A 21,419-nucleotide genomic window follows, 5' to 3' on the forward strand; every position below is an offset into this window, starting at 1 on the left:
CTAAATGGGGGTTTAGCAACCTATATTTACAGTCTGCATCGATTTGTCACATCAAACGACCGTTGACAAGAACAATCCTTTCACATCGCCAACATTCCTCACCAAGTACGCACCAAAAATATATTTTACGCATATCAAAACGATCACCTGAAACCGCTTTCATTTCAAATGAATTATCAGTCTAAATGTGCTTCCGATACTGTTACCTGCATTATGCATAAGGATTGCGTTCCCATGAACCACTTGTCCTCATACATCCAGTGTTGCACATCACAGCCATCCAAGACAGTGAAAACACATCCTATGAGCCACAATGGCCTAAGGTTCATATAATGATGAGGATAAGAGCCCCGTACAATGATCACGATCAACAGTAGCCTATAATTCCTGAAATAATTATTTGCAGTTAGACTACTACATTTCAACTCACATGTAGGCTACAACACATAATTACGGCAGCGAGCACTAGGCAACGTGTCTGAACAACGCGATATGATAGCCATGCACAATACTAAATTACTAGGCGACTAGACAAGAGATATCCTAGTTTTTTATGAAGTACTTTACGTCATCTTCAATAATGTCGCAAGTAAAACTGTCAATATTGTGCCAAATTTGCCATAAACCCACGCGCCACTAAACTATTTTGCGCAATAAAAACAACGTTACATTGTAACATTTCTACTAGCGCTTAGTCTGTTTACAGGATTTGCATAAACAATCAATGTGTCCCAACTACTCGTAAATTAACATCATGCATTACGTAAAGAAAACAGCTCGCGAAGTGTATATAACATGGGCAAGGCTACATCACATACCATTGTAAAACGAAACCCGAGTCCAGCAAAAAGTGAGGAAAAAGCTATTCCCATTTGCTTATGCTCCGTCCTCTTTAGTGGTATATATCCAACAAAAAGTTCGATGGAAGTGATGGTAATCCGACAGTGGACTATATTTACTTAGCCACATGTGTCCTTGATGCAATAGGAATAGTCTAATGTACCCTGTCCCATTCAACAACTGACCCCAAAGTACGCAGGCACTGCTTCTATGTAGATCAGAGGGGGTGTCGACATTTCGAGGAGGCGGGAGAGGGGGGACCTTGCCGAATACATCCCACTTTTCCCCTTCTTTCAGACTACGGTAAACTACATCAACCAATATGAGTCTCTTCTACAGCCTTCACAATCACGAAAACATTGATCCTCGATCTCAGAGTTGCCTTACTTATCCATTCTACAGTATTTTCTCGCCCACAAAACAACAAGTGTAGCCTACATTTCTCAACTTCAAAGCATTGCAGCAACACATCAAAGCGACCAAGAGAGGGGGCCTTGGTTAAGGTTGCAGAACAGCATTCTTGCAACTTACCATCGATGCACACGAGTCCTTTCCCGTATGCTCAGAAATGGTTCACACAGAAACAAAGTAACAACCCCAAAAAGTATTACAATAACGCAACCAGATTGCTGGTGTTAGTCTACTCCGCTCTGATGTTTATCTCAGAAAGAAGATGAATATAAAATGTAACCCTGAAATGAAAGCTCGTTTCCCCTTCCCCAGGTACTGTTTCAAGCAGTCATAGAAAGCAGCAGATCTCCTCTAGGCTATTTCAAAACGAACCGGCTGAGGGTTTAACAGTGGACATCAAAGTAAAGAACCGCCGGCCTGGTCCCGGAAGATACATAAAAACATCTAAACATCTTTCCGATAACAAAAAAAACACAGAAGCAAATTCACTGAATGACATCGCCATTCGCTTGAGTCAATATATAGACCCCAAAACACACTGTTGAACAATAGTCGGTGGTATTTAGAAAGCTGTCAGTAGGTTTTCTGGAACGACAAAGTGTTTTACTAGGTTGTAAGGACCTTATCAAAGACTGGCAATCTCGAGCCAACTCCCCGAGGCTTTGGAACGTCTGAAGTAAGTGATCTGCCGCCCCAATAGCATTATCCCTGCAATCCTTCTGTTGCTACATACACTTTAAAGAGACATGCCTCCTTTCCTAAATATTTGGTATTTTAACCTCCTGGTTTCTGCATGGTAGACAATAATGCAAAATCCGTGTCAATTCCTGTAAACCGTTTATGTAAACAAAGTTGCCTGCATTTCACTTGGATTTCTCATAAACAAATGCATTTTTAAAAATGTGCCATTAAAATGCCAAAGGAATATAATATATCATATTATATCAAACAATAATCATAATATATCAAATAATCACGAGGTAGTTATCTAGCAATATATTTCAATATTTTCATTGAGACACTGTGATGATACTGACAAATAATTCAACAATTTTTTTGTATTAGCCTACCTATTCAGGAACCAGCATAACATACATGTAAATTCCCACACACGGAGAATCCATAGCCTACTATGACATTAGCTGAAATTGGCTATGGAAGATAGACAAGACATGTTTCATGGGCTTTTAATTCAGATGACTTTCACTAATGTCAATGTGAAGGCATCTTAAAGGAAGGGTTAGACAGTGATCCTATCCCATGGTACTTCAAAGACTATATTGTCCCTTTGATGTTGAAAATCAACTTTAAAGGAAAAAATATAATTATATAAGATAATTCAGCCACACAACACTTGAATCATGATGCAGGAGAGGAGAACTAACATACTATTACTAAAATGTAACTCGTCCATTGACGCTCATTAGTCTGTACAATCATGCATTCTATAGGTTCTGAACAGTACACCTAATTTGCATACATGGTGACAGCTGGCCATGTCAGGCTCCAATGTAAATATCTATAACCCCTACTTCTCCTATCACAATCACGTCTCAACTTAGTCCAGTCACTCCTATACAGAGGAATGTATAGACCTTCTAAAATGTATTTAGTTCCATACCCCACACAGATGCTTGAGGTTAAAGCACTGTAGATGAGGGTCACTTTTTCTATGTTGAGTCGGGATATAATGTCCAAGCATTTCCTTAGCAATTTGTCCTCTGCAGCAGAATTTAATTTCGCATGTGGACATTTTGAATTGAAGCGCTTGCCTTTTGGGCTACAGTCTGCCCTCCATACTATTTTCTACCGTTGATACTAAACCTTCAGCTCTGTGCAGGTTTAGTATCTGTGCAGGTTTAGTAGCAAAGTCAGTACAGCCACTGTGTTAAAGAAGCTGTATGGAACTTTAGCCTCTAGGGGTGCTCTTGAGCCAATCAGGGTCCTCTAAATGGGTTCCCTAAATGAACAGAATTACAGAAATATTGTCCAGAAATGACCAGAAAGTGTTTTGCCTATCATATTTCCTCGAACCCAACAACAATAGCCACATTGCTTGGTCTGGATGAATGTTATAGGAGGTAATTTACTGCCACTGTTTATGCGGGAGAGCTCTGTAAAACAATCCAGGCCCAAAACACACAATGGTTTCCAACACTTCTAAATGGGAAGTGCCTACAGTATTGTCTGGGTGATGGAACGCAAAATTAGGTCATTGGCAGACACTGTGAAGTTAAAAGCACCAACTCAGTGATCTGTGAATCTAAATTTAAGTCAATGTGATATTTGAAATATGTAAGCCTGCATTGTTATCGGCCAGTGGCTTCTCCAACGGCAGTAATGAAAGGAGGATTGAGATAGAGAGGGTTTTTCTGAATAGGAGTATATTCTTTAAGTGGGATACTTGACTTGTAGGATAAGATGCTTAACTTCAGTCAAATTAAATGATATACCCTACATGTCACTTCTGAGAGACCAAATGGACAACTACGCCTCTCTGAATAAAGATTGCGGTGGAATTTTCTGCTGATATGGAGAAATTGTCCCAAGTTGCATGTAATGAATTTGATGATCGACTGTGTTTCTACTGCATTTACATATAAAAGATGAGCAAAAAAGACTATAAAATAAATAATTCCAATACTGAGCTAAATTGTATGCTACTGTTCATTTTCTGGGGAAATTATATTATTTTGTACTTATACAATTGCACAGATAAAGAGATTTTGTAAAGTTTATGATGCCGTTGACCTTAACAAGGGCCCCAGGATCAGTGGAAGCCAAATAGACCCATACCATCAAATATCCACCACCATATTTTACAGTAGGTATGAAGCCACACATACCAGTGGGTTTGGCTTAGAAACATGGAAGCAAATGCTGATACTGTACCTCATGCCTACTCTAAAATATGGTGGTGGATCTTTGATGTTATGAGACTATTTTGCTTCCACTGGTCTTGGTGCTCGTGCTAAGTTCAACAGCATCATGAACTTTACAAGTACCAGGACATTTAAGCACATCACACAAAACCCACAAAGAAATGGTTAATTGACCACAATATCAACATTTTGCAATGGCCATCTCAGTCTCTGGATTTGAACCCCGTTGAAAACCTGTGGTTTTAATTGAAGAGGGCAGTCCATAAGATCAGACGAAGGATATCAAGGATCTGGAAAGATTATGTATCAAGTAATGGTCTAAGATCCCTCCCAATGTGTTCTACAATCTCATAAAACATTTTAGAAAAGGCTAAATGTCGTTATCCTCACAAGGGAAGAGTGCTGGAGTATTGAGAACAGGGGTGCCAATCATTTTGAAACCTACAGTGAATTTGGAAAGTATTCAGACCCTTTGACATATTGCACATTTTGTTATGTTACAGCCTTATTCTAAAATGGATTAAATAGTTTGTTTCCCCCCTCATCAACCTACACACAACACCCCATAATGACTGAAATATGACATTTACATAAGTATTCAGACCCTTTACTCAGGACTTTGTTGAAGCACCTTTGGCAGTGATTACAGCCTTGAGTTTTCTTGGGTATGATGCTACAAGCTTGGCACATCTGTATTTGGGGAGTTACTCCCATTTTTTTCAGCAGATCCTCTCAAGCTCTTTTAGGTTAGATGGGGAGCATCGCTGCACAGCTATTTTCAGGTCTCTCCAAAGATGTTCGATCGGGTTCAGCTCTGGCTGGGCTACTCAAGGACATTCAGAGACTTGTCCCGAAGCCACTCCTGCATTGTCTTGGCTGTGTGCTTAGGGTCATTGTCCTGTTGGAAGGTGAACCTTCGCACCAGTCTGTGGTCCTGAGCGCTCTGGAGCAGGTTTTCATGAAGGATCTCTTTACTTTGCTCCGTTCATCTTTCCCTCGATCCTGACTAGTCTCCCAGTCCCTGCTGCTGAAAAACATCCCCATAGCATGATGCTGCCACCACCATTTGGCATTCAGGCCAAATAGTTCAATCTTAGTTTCATCAGACCAGAGAATCTTGTTTCTCATGGTCTCGGAGTCCTTTAGGTGCCTTTTGGTAAACTGCAAGCGGGCTTTCATGTGCCTTTTACCGAGGAGTGGCTTCCGTCTGGCCGCTCTACTACAAAGGCCTGATTAGTGGAGTGCTGCAGAGATGGTTGTCCTTCTGGAAGGTTCTCCCATCTCCACAGCGGAACTCTGAAGCTCTGACAGAGTGACTATCGGGCTCTTGGTCACCTCCCTGACCAAGGCCCTTCTCCCTTGACTGCTCAGTTTGTTTTGGCGACCAGCTCTAGGAAGAGTCTTGGTGGTTCCAAACTTCTTCCATTTAAGAATGATGGAGGCCATTGTTCTTGGGGACCTTCAATGCTGCAGACATTTTTTTTGACCCTTTCCCAGATCTGTGCCTCGACACAATCCTGTCAACTGTGGGAGCTTATATAGACAGGTGTGTGCCTTTCCAAATTATGTCCAATTGAATTTACCACAGGTGGACTTCAATCAAGTTGTAGAAACATCTCAAGGATGATCAATGGAAACAGGATGAACCTGAGCTCAATTTCGAGTCTCATAGCAAAGGGTCTGAATACTTATGTAAATAAGGTATTTCTGTTTTTTAATTTTAATACATTTGCAAAAATGTCTAAAAAGCAGTTTTTCGATTTGTCATTATGGGGTATTGTGTGTAGATTGATGAGGGAAAATAATAATTTTATCAATTTTAGAATAAGGCTGTAACTTAACAAAATGCGGAAAAAGTCAAGGGGTCTGAATTCTTTCCGAATGCACTGTATCTTTTTCAGATCTATTTCTCTATGTAATTGTATTAGTATAAAATAATATGATTTCCCCATTGTTTTTTGCATACAATATCAAATCAAATCAAATTTTGTTGGTCACATACATATACTTAGCAGATGTTATTGCGGGTGTAGCGAAATGCAACGTAGCTCAGTATTTGTACTCTTTATTTTATACAATCTTTTTTCTCATCTTCATGAAGGGTGCCAATAATGTTGGACCTGACTGTACTTGGCACTACAGACAGAACTTGCTAGAACTGAAAAACCAAGATGCTCAAGCACATTTTGTGAGTATCATTCTTTAGTCTGTTCCTTCTCTCAATACTTCTCAGTGGGGGCATTGTTTCAAAAATATCAATTTATTAACTTAAGTATGTGTGAACCAAAATATTGGAATGATTGAACAGAAATGGGACTCGACATACTGCATTGTAGGACCATGTGACCGCACCAGTTGACCACTCAGTGCCCACAGCCCCACACTACTATCTAGCTGTGGCAGCCAAGGAGGGTGCTGTGAAAGGGGCAGTGGCCCTTTTTTTAATGTTGACCCTACCCTGACCCCTTTGTAGGGGCCCTAACCATTTCACAGGAAGACCCCAATGCTTTAAAAGCACAATACAGGATGAGACTACCACCATCTTGCTATTAAGCCCCAATAAAAACGGGGTGACCCAGGGGCTAATTGAGGCCTCGTGCTACGGAGTCAAATTAAAGGCAACTGCTGCACCACCACAGACTGGAAATAATGCCTCTAATTAGGAGTTGAATTGAACAACATAAGGAAAGTTCTTCACCGGTGTAAGTACAGGTGGTACTCAAAATAGGAAATTAGTATTTAGGCCTACAGAAAGAGCTCTTACGTATGGAAAACAGTAGCTAACAACCAACAGAGGTTTACTAGCACAGGTGAAAGTACTTAACTAAGAGGTTAAGTAAAAATACTTTAAAGTACTACTTAAGTATTTTTTTTGAGTGTCTGTACTTTACTTTACTATTCATATTTTTGACAACTTTTACTCCATACATTTTCCCTGACACCCAAAAGTACTCGTTACATTTTCAATGATTGGCAGCACAGGAAAATGGTTCAATTCACACACTTATCAAGAGAACATCCCTGCTCATCCCTACTGCCTCTGATCTGGCAGACTAAACACTCATTCTTTATTTGTAAATTATGTCTGAGTGTTGGAGTGTGCCTCTGGCTATCCATAAATAAATAAAATCAAGAGAATTGTGCTGTCTGGTTGGCTTAATATTAGGAATAAGAAATTATTTACACTTTTACTTGTACTTTTGATAGTTAAGTATATTTTAGCAATTACATTTACTTCGAAACTTAAGTAAATTTAAAACCAAATACTTTTAGACTTTTCCTCAAGTAGTATTTTACTGGGTGACTCACTTTTACATGAGTAATTTTCTATTAAGGTATCTTTACTTTTAATCAAGTATGACAATTGAACACTTTTTCCACCACTGTTTACTATTCGGGCATACTCTAAGGTCACAAGTGGTAAAAGTCAAGCTGTAGACTATACGTTCCTTCTAGCTGCAATAAAATGTGAAAACGTCTTACCACATGTTAACCGACATTGCATGTTCATGAACAGTCACAACAATAAATTTATTTCATCCTTCTTATTCCTACACCCCATACACCCTTGCCCCAAAAGAACAGACGAAAACAGAGAGAGATGGTGGGGATCATTATAAATAACCCAATATTGCTAGTTTAAAGAGTGTGGCAGTTGGATAAGTGATAACTCTGGCTGAAGCCTCCCCATAAACACTAATAAAATGAAGTGTATCAGAAGGGGGCGTGGCCCAGGCTTCCCTTTGAACAGGCTCTGTGATCGGTTCCCCTCTCAATTAGCTCATTGTCCACTTCAGCTGGGGGGTTACTCTCTGCTGGCTCCCTTTGAAGTGATTATCCCTTTATCTCAAGCCTGACCGAGGAGGAATATCTGGAGGACAATGGAAAATTAAAGCCCATATGTAGAAGAGTGTGAACGTCTGTTTATATATAGGGCCACAAGAGTGAAAAAGAGTTTGGGGGGGAGGGGTGATGTCAACACCTATGGAAAATAAATATGTTACGGCTCGTGCCCGAGTTGACACTTGTGACAGAGTTTTGAGGGTGAAAATTTAAGGAAAGTGAGAGAGAAAAAGAAAGAGAGGGTTATCTATCTGTAATGGAGGAAAAGCAAGTAGGGATAGATAGATAGATAGATAGATAGATAGATAGATAGATAGATAGATAGATAGATAGATAGATAGATAGATAGATAGATAGATAGGTAGATAGGTAGATAGGTAGATAGGTAGATAGGTAGATAGGTAGATAGATAGATAGATAGATAGATAGATAGATAGATAGATAGATAGATAGATAGATAGATAGGTAGATAGGTAGATAGGTAGATAGGTAGATAGGTAGATAGATAGATAGATAGATAGATAGATAGATAGATAGATAGATAGATAGATAGATAGATAGATAGATATAATGATGAATAGATGGAAAGTGAGAAAGAGGAATAGATGGAAGGAAGAAGTAAAGATGAAGGACAGTGAAAGAGATAAAAAGAAGAGGGGGTTTATCCATAATGACACAAACAGAAGGAGGGAGAGACTGAAGGAGGAAGAATAGAGAGATACGGACTCTTGGTAGCAGTCTTTTGGGGTAAAGTGAGGGAGAGTGAAAGGAAGAAAAAAAAAACAGACACGAGTTTCCATCCGTAATGACAGATAAATGAAAAGAGAGAAGGAGGGAGGGGGAAGAGATAGAAGAGAGAAGGAGGGAGGGGGAAGAGATAGAAGAGAGAAGGAGGGAGGGGGAAGAGATAGAAGAGAGAAGGAGAGAAGTTGTCAGCGGAATCAGATGGCGTTCAGGCAGCTAGCTCGACGAAGATACAATTAGAGTGTGGAGTTAAGACGGTCTTTGAAGTTGGACATGGTGCATAACACCCTTAACTTTAGAGCAGCCCATTCATACCCTCCTTACGGTTTGTTAAGAGGATCCTCTTTAAAGTGCCAATTTGAGAAAATAAACTTAAATTTTCAAATAAGTTGAGAGTGGGCGACATGTTGGACGTGTAAAAATATCTGGCGTGACAGAAAGAAACCTGATGATGGTTGTATTAAAACTTGTTGTCCTTGTGCAGGTACATGCGTGGGGAGGACATGTGGGTGGGTTTTGGCACCAAAGATAAATAATTGCTTTCTCTCCCACTCTCTTTTTTTGGGTTTTAATCCTGTTTTTCAGTGGCTTAAAAGTTTAATAATGTATAGAAACAATGTCTGATGTTCAGCCTAATCCGTTTGGCCAAAGAAACCTTTGTGTGTGCCTACAATATGGCGTCCGTTTTATCCTCCTTCCCTCTCCTGGTGGGGGTGATGGAATTGAACTGGAAAAAAGGTCTATCCTTTTCAGCATTCAGCAGATGCCCCTGGAAAGATCACTGAGATTATTGGCCCGATGCTGATCTACTTTGAATAGCCCAAAACTCTCTGATGTGGCGGAGCGGGACCGCCAAGGGAGGCAGACTGGTCTGGATGGGGTCATCATAGGCATTCGTTTCTTTCTCGGTCTCTTTCCTCTCCCTCTCTCCTCTAGCTCTTTATCTCTCTATCTCTCTCGTTCTCTTTCTTCCCTCTGTCCATGGCAGTTTCACCTGTGTGTCCTTCATGTGTCCTTTTGAAAATATAGAGGTGTCTTTTAGAGCAGGAACTAAAAACAGTGTGTCCTTTAATCCTGATATACTAAAGAGGGCGTATTGTGTTAAAAAAGGGTATCTACAAATCCACTGTCCATCTATTACAGCAATATGACCCCTGCTATATTAATAAGCATGCAGTCCCTGCATGGATGCTGCTACCCACAGGCCTCAGCACTAGAACAGTACCTGTTAGGTTGCTGGTCACGTAGCGTGGAAAGGTGCTACATGGTTAATAACTTATGCGCCAACAAACCAATCAATGACTAATTTTGTATAACAATCGGACAAATGAGACGGAAAAGTGACCTGCTTGAAAGGAAACTAAAGTGGATTGTACATAAAGAGCAGAAACAGCATTTGGGTTCTCCGCTCTGCTAAAGTGACAAAGTACCATGTTTACCCACGTCTTGTGCTTCTGAGGCTAAGACCTGACAGGAAGTCAATGAGGCGATAAGGCAAATAAATTGTCCCTATTGATCAAATGAGTGTCCAATGATGGTTGGCGCCGTGACAAGTGAAACGGACGTCAGTGTGCTGCTAACAGTTTAGCTTCCTCCTGTCCCTGTCCCCATACTGGGCTCGAACTAGTTACCCTCTTCTTCGCAACACACGAGACCGTCCTCCCGTGACAACGTACCAAATTTTGAGCTATACAAAAGGATCCAATTGGATAGCGCCATCGGCTACATTTCAAGCTAAGGTACATTCTTAACTCCACTGCACAAGCATTGGTTCTCAACAGACCTGGGTTCAAATACTATTGGAAATCATTTCAGATACTTTATCTGTGCTTGATTGAGCTTGCCTGGTACAAAGTAACCAATAGAATATTCTCAAAAGTGAAAACCCAACCCATCTGCCACTCCAGGCGGACGAGCAAACACACAATGTATTTGAAAGATTTCAAATTGTATTTAGACCCAGGTTTCGGGTCCAAGAGTGAAAACAGAGGGAGCAAAAACAATGAGGTGATGGAATCAAATTCACACCTCAACACCTGTAGAAGTACAATATTTACAGTTGGCTATCCTGCGCTGGGAAGTTACCGGGAAGTAACCACATCAAACCTTAACCAAACCACTGAATAGGAGGAGATGTTTATCATATTTACAGTGTCTATACGCAGTGTCGAATGCCCCAGAAAAGTAATTCAAGTCAAGTACACCAATGTGTACTAATCATACAGCTATCAAATATCTACACTGGGTTGGTGACTCCACCGACAAAGTCAAATAGACCACTGTGTATTAATCGTAAACCTATTAAATATCTCAGTGACCGGTTTTTATACACATACGCCCTATTCTGTTCTTAACTTGGCAATAGGATATACTTAGCCTAAACTTGAACTTACTCCAAACTTAAATCATACCCTTAACTTACCCTATTGCCCTAATCCTTAGGTTTAATTTAGTTTAAAAAAAGGTTTATTTCCATTTAAACATCTGCTATACTGTATACTGTATATAAATAATTCTGTCCCACAAGGTTATCGTGTTTTCTAAACAGTAGATACACGTTCGGTGGATCCAGTGGAATTGTGGGAGCTACAGATAAAGAAGAGAGGGCCAGGCCAGGCTTCTCTGACCTCGACCAGGGCCAGCTGCAAATTATTTATTATCTCGTCAGTTTCTCTTCTTCCTGAGGTAAAAGTCCAAGACAAGAGAGAATATGGGAGCTCTGCTTTGCTTCTGTGACCAGTGTTGTGGGATGTTGCTGCCTTCCCTGCTTTGTGTCAGCCTTTTCCACAGGTGTGAATAGGGGGGTGAGTTTCAAAAACAGTGCGCACAGATAGGCAAGGAACATCAACAAAGGCAATGGTGCGGTGCTTCTCTTGCGCTGTAGGACAGGAGATAGGGAAAACATTCCCACGGAGAGAGAGTGGGTAAAGGAAAGCATGCTGGGAAAACATCCAAATTCCTTTCGTATCGTGCTATTAAATGTGGGGGGAAAAAAACACATTTCGCTTTTGATGAGGACTATAAACATCAGGATGATTAGATCCATGCTCTACTGTGGCTATCGTATATCTCTTGGCAAATAAGGATTTTTTGGGGACAGAAGTCTAATGATTGTACACCATCTATGTGGTGGCAGAGGAACAGAGAATAAAATAGAGGGAAAAAAATGTACATTATGTTTCCTGATGTTGAGGTCAACAGCGTTCAAAAGGCCGTGTTGCAATAACACTCAAGCCGTACTCATTCTAGTGGCCTCTTTCAACTTGGTAGACCTCCAAGGCAAAGCACAACTAATCACCGTTAGTCCCCAACGGAATTGAGATGTGTCAACAGAGCAGTTTGAAAGGAGCATGCTCCCATGTTTACCCTCCCGCACCTGCGATGGGGTGATAGAGAGAGAACAAAGGAAAAGATAGAAAGAAGGAGAGAGAGAACAAGGAGAGACAGAAAGAGAGAGAGAAAGAACAAGGAGAGAGACAGAAAGAGAGAGAGAACAAGGAGAGAGACAGAAAGAGAGAGAGAGAGACAGAAAGAGAGAGAGAGAGAACGAGGAGAGAGACAGAAAGAGAGAGAGAGAGAACGAGGAGAGAGACAGAAAGAGAGAGGGGGAAATAAAGACAGAAAGAGAGGGAGCGACAGAACAGGAGAGTGAGAACACGGGGATCGTTCCCTCCCCTCCCTTCAGAATCAAATCCGGTGCCATTAAATGTGAGCAAACAGCTCCTCCCCGGTATCATTGCTGAGTTTGTTTTCAAGTGGAAATGAGCTGATGGCTCGGTGGCGATTAGCCCCGCGGCTAACATGAAAGGAGAGGAAAAGACAGCTGCTAATTTCCTCCTCTGACCTTTCTGCTCCCGCTGGTATTTCATACAAACGTTGTGGTTTATGGGGCTAACAGCTCACTGCTACTGGCGGGTAACAGAGACCTCAACCCCTCTTTCTACGAATCTTTCTCTGAAACACGCTCGCGCACACACTCATACAGATAAACACACACACACACACACACACACACGCATACACGCACGCACGCACGCACACACACGCACGCACACACACACACGCGCCACAATTTTACACGACAGTAATATAAGGTTAAAAAATACATACACTCTTTTAAAAAAGGGTGCTATCTAGAACCTAAAAGGGCCGTTGGCTGTCCACATAGGAGAACCCTTTGAAGAACCCTTTTTTGGTTCCAGGTAGAACCCTTTTGGTTCCAGGTAGAACAAGTTTGGGTTCCATAAATAACCTTTTCCACAGAGGGTTCTACATGGAACCTAAAAGAATTCTACCTGGAGCCAAAAGGAGTTCTACCTGGAACCAAAAAGGGTTGTCCTATGGGGACAGCGGGATAACCCTTTTAGAGACCTTATTTCTAACATCCCGGACAAACTCAAGCCCTTTGACCCCTGTGGCACAAGGAATATGACACCAGCCACTCTAAAAGGGCCTTCCTTCTTGTCTGTGAACTTTTTACACTGGGACAATCCTCACACTTCAAACTAAATGTTTCATAAAGACCGACTTCCAATGAGAACAAAAAACATCTGCTGAGAAGCTGATAAGAACATTTGTGATTTTTAGGTCAATGATCTAGTATGGGCACGGGCAGTGGGAAGTGACTTCCATCAAAACCCAGTCGAATACAAATGCATTGGAAATGCAGGAGGCACAAGGGAACAAGAGGCCCCACAATGGCCTCCAGGGAGGCGGATACCCAGGAAGCTAGGATCCGGCTGAGCATTCCTCTCCCTTTTGTTCCACTAGCATTGTTGTCAGTCTCACTATCTTGTTTGCCTAAAGGGGAAAAACACCCACAATTACTTTAAAAAAGCCAATAGTTTTGAGTCTCTATTTCAAACACCAGGGTGGCGATTACCTCATAAATCATGACGAGCTATAGGTAGAGCTATTGGCCAGTCGGTAGAACTGCTCTTCTGTTGTGATAAAGAGAAACACTTTGTTGATGAAACGGACCATGAGGATACACTGATTTGGGCCCAAGACTCAGGCTAACCTCGACCCTGTGCAACCATGGCAAGATAAATACTTTTTTCACACAGTGAAACAAAAAGAAAATGTGAAACGGAACCCTATGTTTTAAATCCAGGCTAACATTTTTGCAACCAAGTTCATGGTCACTCCCCCTGATCTCCCTCCCCCTATCCCGTCCCCCCCTAAATTCTCCCTTCTGATCCATCGCTGGGCCCTCTCTCCCTCTGACTCCGCCTTCTGTTCTCACCATCCTCGTCAGGCTACATTCAGAGTTCAATCGGGTCATTAGCTGAGTGATTACAGTGAGAAAGGACGTCCATTAGTGTGTGTGTGTGTGTGTGTATGTATCAATCAGCCAGCGTGAGTGACGACGCGGGGCTGTTTGTCTTTCTCATGAAAGGGAGAGGATCAAAAGGGTGGCCACCAGCTGGACCTTCAATCACACTGGGCCAACTCACTTTAGCACCCCACGGCAGCTGTAGTGTTGTGGAGCCAGTGTGTGTGTGTGTGTGTGTGTGTGTGTGTGTGTGTGTGTGTGTGTGTGTGTGTGTGTGTGTGTGTGTGTGTGTGCGTGCGTGTGTGTTTGTGTGCGTGTGTGTGCGTGAAGACTGCTGACGTTTAACTATACTAGTGGGGACTTAAGAATAGTAAACAAACATAAATCTGACCAACTGGGGACATTTTGTTAGTACCCACAAGGTCATATGCTATTTCTACACCGTAAAAATAATAGTGTTAATTTAACTCCTATAGAGTTGAATTCAACACTTTCAGATAACATTTGGTCCCAGTCTACATAGTGTTAAAGTTACTATACAGGTAGTGTCACATTTTCAGAGTTAATTTGACTCAAAATGGTGTTAAAATTCCAGTGAATTTAGTTGAATTTACACTGCAATGACTGCATAATTTTACACTCCGATTTAATTCAGACACTAGAGCTCATTGACTCATAATGTTGAAAATACTCACTCTGGGTTCAAATAAGTCAATACTGTAATTTTTTCACCCCCTTTATACTATGTAGTATAAACGAGCTCATTCTCGTGCGTCCGCGTGTGCGATCTAGCGCATGTTGATTTTGTCCACCCACACCAGACGCAATCAGGATACGCAGGTTGAAATATCAAAACGAACTTTGAACCAACTATATTAATTTTGGAACAGGTATAAAAGCATTAAACATTTACAGTTGAAGTCGGAAGTTTACATACACCATAGACAAATACATTTAAACTCAGTTTTTCACAATTCCTGACATGTAATCCTAGTAAAAATCCCCTGTCTTAGGTCAGTTAGGATCACCACTTTATTTTAGAATGTGAAATGTCAGAACAATAGTAGAGAGAATTTTTTTATTTAACCTTTTATTTCTTTCATCACATTCCCAGTGGTTCAGAAGTTTACATACACTCAATTAGTATTTGGTAGCACTGCCTTTAAATTGTTTAACTTGTGTCAAATGTTTCGGGTAGCCTTCCACAAGCTTCCCACAATAAGTTGGGTGAATTTTGGCCCATTCCTCCTGACAGAGCTGGTATAACTGAGTCAGGATTATAGGCCTCCTTACTCGCGCACTCTTTTTCAGTTCTGCCCACAAATTTTCTATAGGATGGAGGTCAGGGCTTTGTGATGGCCACTCCAATACCTTGACTGTGTTGTCCTTAAGCCATTTTGACACAACTTTGGAAGTATGCTTGGGGTCATTGTCCATTTGGAAGACCCATTTGCGACCAAGCTTTAACTTCCTGACTGATGTCTTGAGATGTTGCTTCAATATATCCACATAATTTTCCATCCTCATGATGCCATCTATTTTGTGAAGTGCACCAGGCCCTCCTGCAGCAAAGCACCCCCACAACATGATGCTGCTTCACGGTTGGGATGGTGTTCTTCGGCTTGCAAGCCTCCCCCCTTTTCCTCCAAACATAACAATGGTCATTATTTATTTATTTTATTTATTTTACCGTTATTTTACCAGGTAAGTTGACTGAGAACACGTTCTCATTTGCAGCAACGACCTGGGGAATAGTTACAGGGGAGAGGAGGGGGATGAATGAGCCAATTGTACACTGGGGATTATTAGGTGACCGTGATGGTTGAGGGCCAGATTGGGAATTTAGCCAGGACACCGGGGTTAACACCCCTACTCTTACGATAAGTGCCATGGGATCTTTAATGACCTCAGAGAGTCAGGACACCCGTTTAACCAAACGGGCCAAACGGTTCTATATTTGTTTCATCAGACCAGAGGACATTTCTCCAAAAAGTACGATCTTTGTCCCCATGTGCAGTTGCAAACCGTAGTCTGGCTTTTTTATGGCGGTTTTGGAGCAGTGGCTTCTTCCTTGCCGAGCGGCCTTTCATGTTATGTCGATATAGGACTCGTTTTACTGTGGATACAGATACTTTTGTATCTGTTTCCTCCAGCATCTTCACAAGGTCCTTTGCTGTTGTTCTGGGATTGATTTGCACTTTTCATACCAAAGTACGTTCATCTCTAGGAGACAGAACGCGCCTCCTTCCTGAGCGGTATGATGGCTGCGTGGTCTCATGGTGTTTATACTTGCATACTATTGTTTGTACAGATGAACGTGGTACCTTCAGGCGTTTGGAAATTGCTCCCAAGGACATAATTTTCTGGAATTTTCCAAGCTGTTTAAAGGCACAGTCAACTTAGTGTATGTAAACTTCTGACCCACTGGAATTGTGATACAGTGAAAGAGTCTGTCTATAAACAATTATTGGAAAAATTACTTGTGTCATACACAAAGTAGATGTCCTAACCTACTTAACAATACATTTGTGGAGTGGTTGAAAAATGAGTTTTAATGACTCCAACCTAAGTGTATGTAAACTTCCGACTTCAACTGTATGCCAATTTAGCTAGTTAGCTTGCTGTTGCTAGCTAATTTGTCCTGGGATATAAACATTGGGTTGTTATTTTACCTGAAATGCACAAGGTCCTCTACTCCGACAATTAATCCACGTATTAAAAGGGTAATCTCTCCTCCTGTCACGCCCTGACCTTAGAGAACCTTTTTTATTCTCTATTTGGTTAGGTCAGGGTGTGACTTGGGTGGGCAAATGTTCTATTTCTTTGTTGGCCGGGTATGGTTCCCAATCAGAGGCAGCTGTCTATTGTTGTCTCTGATTGGGGATCATACTTAGGCAGCCTGTTTTCCACCTGAGTTTGTGGGATCTTGATTTTGTTAGTTGCTGTATAGCCTGCAGAACTTTACGTTCGTTTTGTATTTTGTTGGGTTTTGGTGTTCATTTTAAAATAAAGTAAGATGTACGCCCACCACGCTGCACCTTGGTCTCCTCATTCTAACGACGGACGTAACACCTCCTTCAGGCTTCTTCTTGTTCTTTGGACTTCATATGGCGGTTGGCAGCCAACTTTAAGGTGCATTACCACCACCACCTGGACTGGAGTGTGGACCTCAGTTCATCTTTCAATCACCCACGTGGGTATATGCTCCTAAAAACCAATGAGGAGATGGGAGAGGCAGGACTTGCAGCGTGTCAAGCATCACAAATAGAACCAAGTTCTATTTTAGCGCCTGGCTACGCGGACACTCATTGACGCACACGAGCAGTGTGGGTGCAATGATTGATTAACATGTATGTGTACATTTATTTTGCAATGCGAGCACACACGACATGAGCGGTGTGGTCATTATGTTAGAATTAGTGTTAGGGTTAGAATTAGGCTTATGGTTAGGAGCTAGTGTTACTTTTAGGGTTAGGGTTAGGAGCTAGGGTTAGGTTTATGGTTAGGGTTAGGAGCTAGGGTTAGGTTTAGGGTTAAGGTTAGGGTTAAGGAAATGGGTATGGGTTAGGTTTAGGGTTAGTGGTTAGGGAAAATAGGATTTTGAATGGGACTGAATTGTGTGTCCCCACAAGGTTAGTTATACAAGACTGTGTGTGTGTGTGTGTGTGTGTGTGTGTGTGTGTGTGTGTGTGTGTGTGTGTGTGTGTGTGTGTGTGTGTGTGTGTGTGTGTGTGTGTGTGTGTGTGTGTGTGTGTGTGTGTGTGTGTGTGTGTGTGTGTGTGTGTGTGTGTGTGTGTGTGTGTGTGGTCATGCAAGGTCACCCCTCTCTTTGTATTGTGTCTTTCTGGGAAGTGATTGGCCTGGATTCGGACTCTAGTGCGTGTGTGTTGTGTGTGTGCATGTGTCCATGTAATCCAGTGCAAGAGCCAGTGTTTGAAAATGTGTGTGTGATGTCAGGATTGATGTCCTATAGGGACTTTGTCACTGGCCTTTTTTAGCCAGTATAACCAATTGTATTTGTGAGGATTTGATGCATCACTTGTAAACAGGTACTCACCACTGGCAGCATGTTGGTCCGCAGTCTATTCTCCAAAAGTCTCCTCTAGATACAGTCCACCTGCAACCAAATGCAGAAGTTAGTAATTGTATTACACAATATGTACATAGAGTATATCGTACTACCTAGATATTACTATACTATGTTTACAGCAACAAAATATCTTCACTAACTCCAAAAATGTAAAGGTCAGTATTAAGTGCCTAAAATCTCTTAGATGTTGACATGATCTAAAGATTGAAGACATAGACAGGGAAAGAGAAGTTGTTTTTACTGTGAACTGGACTTTTACTGTGAATTGGCTCTACTGGCCACTCTTTGATCCAATTAGTCGTGTGTCAGTGTCACAAAAACATGATAATGTGTGACATACTTTGAGGTTTGTAAAAGTATTTTGTTTAAATGCTTCTACCAAACACTTAATTACCAGGGATGCACAGCCCAGTGCAGTCAGAGTTCAACAACTACATTTAGGAACCCTGAGGGGACGTGTCCCAAATGGCACCCTATTCCCTACATAGTGCACTACGTTTGACCAGAACCCTATGGGCCCTGGTGAAAAGTAGTGCACTATATAGGGAATAGGGTGCAATTTGGGATGCAAAATGAGTTACAGATCCAGGCGCCAACTCTCAAAGACATTCCACAGGCATACCTTATCATATTTCCTTTCAATGCCTCCATCATCCTCCAAGGTTCAAAATGTCACCCTACTTGCTTTTCTCCCCAATATAAATCTCCCTGGCCTCTCGACAGAGAGGATGTCACTTGTTTTGTGTGTGTTGATGTGGAGTGGAAGAAGGTCATTGACGAAATGCCAAGATTTTGGGGGGATTTGCCTTTTTTCCCCTTTTTTTTTTAGGTTAGAATATTTCCAGTCCCAAATCTCCCCTGTCTTACACACTACCTTCCTGTCGGAGGATACAAAGGTAGTCCCCTTGTTTGTTACCCTCCTCGGTGTCCTTTGATTCTCATAGCCTTCCTGTTCTATGCCCTTGTGTTTTGGCACGACACACCATGTAACTCTATCCGGGGGCATGGAGTGATGGGACGCTTTTGATTCTTTTGTTCCCCCCCTGTGCTACTGCAGACCCGAGGGACACATATGCACGCATGCACACACACACACACACACACACACACACACACACACACACACACACACACACACACACACACACACACACACACACACACACACACACACACACACACACACACACACACACACACACACACACACACACACACACACACACACACAGGGGTGCGCTCAGTGAAGCCCGGAGATGATGTAATGGCCAAGTATACTCTCAGGTGCGGTGGTGGTGGTGTCACCTATAATGACATCACCGGGGCTTCGCTTATTGAAGAGGCTTAGTCTATGGGACGGTAAACAGGGAGTAGAGGAAGACTTTACAAAACTAGAACCTATCAGATCAAAGGGAGAGAATTACGGGGTGAATACCAGTGTTGGGAACCGGTGTGCCTGCTTGGCTGCTGCACGGTGCCGGTGCCAAAACTGGTGCCAAAACTGATTCCTAAACTTTCTCAAAAGGGTCAGGAAGTTATGTGGACGCAACAGTTTGTGTAGAAGCCCATGTCTGAGCCGATATATTGTGCTCTGAGGAAATTCCCCTTTGGAAACAGTCGGAGATGCATTCTTTGCAAAACCTCGGAACACATCACTCTTTTTTTTGTCCTCAGGAATCTGAGTAAGACTTCAGAGGAAAAAGCACCAAAAGCCTGCGGTCATGTGGCAGAAATTCAGATGCCATATAATGTTCAAACCTTGAAATATACATGCCGCACAATGTCCAAGCATTTCTGTTCGCGATTTACAATGTGTAAACAAACGGGCTAAGAACATTTAAAGAGCCCAGGGTGATTATTTGCAATGAGGTCTAGTTACATTCTGTTTCCAGTTTCTAACCCTAGAAAGTGCTATTGAGAGTGTTAACCACTGGCCACCCAACCTTGGTGAACACAAAACACTGACTGTTTAGACTTTAAATATCTAACACAGAATGTTCAGACAGCAAGTTCTCAACAGAAACCATACTGCATTTGAGAGAAAATAAAGGCAGTCTTGATGTGGTTGGACGGTCTTTAAACTGATCTGAGATACTTGAAAGTGTCAGGGGCAAATCGAGTTAGCGTCTCTATGCAAGAACTGTTTACTTCTTATCATTGACCAAAATACTTAAAACAAAAATGTGACAACACCCAAGAAAGATCCACTTAATCATGGTTTTCTCTTGAAGTTTTTTTGTTTGTTGCTAAATCGTGTTATCTCCTTATTACAACATCTGCCATTTCTCTGTTGACACCTAGCTATCCGATGACAGCCTCTGCACTTAATTCAAGGGAGTCTTTAAGGTGAATGTCCCGTGGTTATACTTTAGTGAATACGATACAGACAGAGGCCTTTATCCCTCTTTAAACCAAGAGTGCTGTCCATTAATGGCAGTACAGTAAAGACAACATACACTTCCTGTTCATAACTTGTCATAACTGGTTATTATAACACTTTCTGTTCATAACTTACTTTCTTTCTGCTTATAACTGGTCATAACTGCTAACTATAACACTTCCTGCTTATAACTTACTTTCTTTCTGCTTATAACTGATCATAACTGCTTATTATAACACTTCCTGCCTAACTGCTCATAAGCAACCATCCAAAAACATGGAGAAAATGAACCAATCTCCTCTTTTTAAATGGAAAAAAGTTCTGAAAAACCTAAGCATAGCAGAGGAGCATTTCCACAAGGATCTACTGATGTAACTTGAAAGACTTTGACTTCTCATTTTGCATTTGATATAGTGTCTCTTCAGCAGCTAGGCGAGGCAGCCAGTTATAGGGAACTGCAAAAGAAAGACAGGACTCGCTCCTGGCTCTTAGAAGTCTAGTCAAAAGCCTTCCCTTCTCTGCTTTGTCCCACCGATATTCATCTTGCCAGTTGAAAAGTGAAGACGGCAAAACTTCCCGGCTTGAAAATAACTTTTCAACCACCAAAAGAAACCTTACAACAGGATTGTAATCTTGAAATGTAAACGGTCGGAACATATGGGACTGAGACTGTCAAGGATACTAAAGAATCAGACTTCACACATGGAAAGGGGGTTTAAATGAATATGTTTTTGTCCCACACTGAAACGATAACCAGACCAATCCAGTGTACGCTGACTCTTCCACAATGTCCACGTCACTGAAATCCATTTTACATTCATCTATACACACTTACACATAAGAGTCTTACAAGGTCATTTTTTTGTTCTATTGTTCTGTGTTAGCGTGCTTCATCTGCTCTACAAACAGTGGAGCAGCGTTTTAGTAGTATTTTCTCCTCAGTATTGCTGCCCT

The 21,419-nt window shown here is 41.6% G+C and overlaps 1 protein-coding gene across 4 annotated transcripts in view; it reads right to left on the minus strand.

Annotated features, from left to right (window-relative positions):
- Positions 1 to 21,419, minus strand: part of LOC139568712 (axin-2-like) — an 86,685-nt gene that overhangs the window by 16,776 nt on the left and 48,490 nt on the right. The window contains exon 4 of one of the 4 annotated variants that reach the window (XM_071390742.1): positions 18,053 to 18,112. The gene's annotated coding sequence lies outside the window, so the exon portion shown is untranslated. Of the gene's footprint in view, positions 1 to 818; positions 1,324 to 1,371; positions 1,877 to 18,052; positions 18,113 to 21,419 lie in introns of those variants that run through there. The other 3 variants (XM_071390743.1, XM_071390744.1, XM_071390741.1) reach the window with 3 other exon arrangements.

Source organism: Salvelinus alpinus, chromosome 2, assembly GCF_045679555.1.
Source record: "Salvelinus alpinus chromosome 2, SLU_Salpinus.1, whole genome shotgun sequence".
In the NCBI taxonomy this organism is placed as follows: Eukaryota; Metazoa; Chordata; class Actinopteri; order Salmoniformes; family Salmonidae; genus Salvelinus; species Salvelinus alpinus.